This window comes from Carlito syrichta, unplaced genomic scaffold, assembly GCF_000164805.1.
Source record: "Carlito syrichta isolate Samal-C Ts95f unplaced genomic scaffold, Tarsius_syrichta-2.0.1 Scaffold315356, whole genome shotgun sequence".
Taxonomy (NCBI): Eukaryota; Metazoa; Chordata; class Mammalia; order Primates; family Tarsiidae; genus Carlito; species Carlito syrichta.
Window position 1 is genome coordinate 243,835 of NW_007259452.1, and position 2,807 is coordinate 246,641.

Sequence of the window (2,807 nt, forward strand, 5' to 3'; positions counted from 1 at the left end):
GCCACTGCACTCCAGTCTGGGCGACAGAGTGAGACTCCAACTCAAAAAAAAAAGAAGAGATGAGGTCTCACAAGTTGTCCAGGCTGGTCTCGGCTCAGACCAGCCTTAGGCTCAGGCATTCTTCTCACCTTGGCCTCCCAAAGTGCTGGGATTACAGGCTGAGCCACCACGCCTGACCCAGTATTACATTTTAAAAGCCTCCGTAAACAATTTATGTGGAGAACAAGATATGGGGACAAGAATGGAGACACAGAGGCCAGTGAGGGGCTGCTGCAGTGGCCCAGGAGTAAGGGAGAAACCTGGGTCAGGTGGGCAGTAGGGATAGTGAAAAAGAGCAGGCTCTGGGCCTCTTATAAAGTAGAGCCAACAGGTGTTGCTGATAGATTGGGCGTGAGGTGAGGAAAAGCCTCAATAAGAGGCCTAAGTACTAGAAAAGCACAGGTGCCTTTGTGCACAGAGATGTAGCTGGCGGGCGTGGAGACCAGGAGTTTGATTCTGGGTGTGTTAGGCTTAAGCTCAAGGAGTGTATCAGTGGCATTCACAGCCAGGAGACAGATTAGCGCAACCAGAGGAGTGGTCAGAAGGCTGAGCCTGGCTGGAATCCTGGAGCTGAGGGCTGGAGGACAGCGAGATCCTGTATAGGACACCTGAACCAGCCACCAGCGAGAGATCTCCAAGGGTAGTGTCCTGGAAACCCATGAGAGTGCTTCAAGGTGGGCTCGAGCAGCTGCGACACAGGCTGTGGAGAGGATGGGCCAGGTGAGAGCTGAGAATCCACCTCTGGATTTGGCAGCACAGAGATCAATGGGAACTCTGGCAAGAGATGTCTTGATGAGGTGGTATGGATGAAAGCAGGCCCGAGTGTATAGACAGCTCTTCAGGAGTTTGGCTGCATGTGGGGGAACAGGAGGAGCTAGAGTCAAGAAACGATGTCTCAAGCTGGGGGATGGCATTGCGTGTCAGTATGCTGATGGGGATGATCTGGTCAAGACAGTCAGGATATATCTTATCATTGTTGATCTCCTCTGTCCTATGTGGGTGACTCACTCCCATCCAAAGTGAGGACAGTATCAGCACATGCGCTAAGCTGGGTGAGATCTCACTTCCACCACTTGGAGGGGTTGGGAACCCCTGAGTGTGTTTCCTCACCAGTGCAATGGGAATAGTCCTGACCTCCCAGGACAGCTGAGTGTATGAACCAGAGAATGCTCTCAGAACAGCCGGAACATTGCTTCATGAGCACATGGCAGACATTCAACATTACAGAAGACTATATTGGCCTAATTGTGGCTTTCCAGAAGTTTCTACACCAAGGCAGATGACTTGTACAGTTTCAGCATATGCTCACCACATCCAGACAGCAGACTGCGTTGAGCTCACAAAAGGCCAGATGTTTTCTTTTTTCTCTTTTTTTGAGTTGGAGTCTCACTCTGTCGCCTGTTGCCCAGGCTGGAGTGCAGTGGTATGCTCACGGCCACCCCAGTGTCGACCTGCTGGGCTCCAGCGATCCTTCCACCTCAGCCTTCCAAGTAGACAGAACTACAGGTGTGCACTACCATGCCCTGCTAATTTTTTATTTATTGTAGAGATGAGGTCTCGTCAAGTTGACCAGGCTGGTCTCAAACCCACGGGCTCAGGCAGTCTACTCACCTTGGCCTCCCAACGTGCTGGGATTACAGGCTGAGCCATCAAGCCGGCCAATGCCAGATGTTTTCAACAGCAGCAGGACCAAGTGTATATCATTAGGGTGGGGCGAGTCCTCCCAGAAGCAGGGGGTGATGGTTGGGTTCCAGCTGAGATGGGACGGTGACTGCTCGGTCCGTGTTTGGTAATACACGTGCAAGGACATGTCAGTAATAGGACGACTGCTTGCGACAAAGGGAGAAAATTAGTGTATTAGAAAGGGACTGTTAGAGGGGATGAGAGGCAGCTCTGAAAACATGGGGAAGATTTGGACATGGAAAACACTGATCTCTGGTACCCCAGGCAGCTGGTAGAGCTCTCGGCAGGGACACCAAGAGATGGACTCAGTTTTCAGTGTTGTTAGCGAGGAGGCGAGAAGGCACCATGGGACTGCCACGAGGACTAGCCACACAGGCGCCCGGCCCCTGGAGAGAGGGCGGGACACAAAGATGAGGCTGCTGGTGCAGCCTGAAGGTGCTCAGGACCTCAAGAAGGAGGCAAGCGATGTGCTAAAAGCAGTAGTGGAAATAGGCAAGAGTATTATGGAATTCCAGGTCGGGATGCTTAGCCCTGCCTGGGCAGGCAGAACAGCTGGGAGTGGCCCCTGGCTGGCTGTGCTGCTTTCTAGCTGTGCAGCCTGAGGCAAGTCGTCTCTCTTCTGAACCTGTGGTTCCTCAGGAATCTCAGACTCTGGAGGTTGCACCACTCCCTGAGCCTCCAAAGTTCCAGAGAGTGGCTACAGAGAATGTGCTAGGTTGTAGCTGACTGAATCAGACCTTCCTAACTGGCAGTGGGAAAGGGTGATGGGGAGGCCTCTGATTTTTCACTGGGAGGGAGGCAAAAACATTTAATCCTCACACCAGTCAGTCAATGATCAACACATGCCTACCAAGGCTGACTCTGGACCAGGCACTGTCGCGGAGGAAATGGGTCTTCAGCCACAGGAAGTCTGCCCATACCTGGGATGAGGAGGCTCCAGGGGGAGGCCTGTCCGGGGGAGAGTCTTTGTGGAACAGAGCTTTCAGTAGTCACCGTTCTTCAGGTGTTTTACGAAGCTGTGGGACCTGCCTAATGCCACACAACTTTTCTTTCTTTTTTTTTTTTTGAGTTGGAGTCTCTGCTGT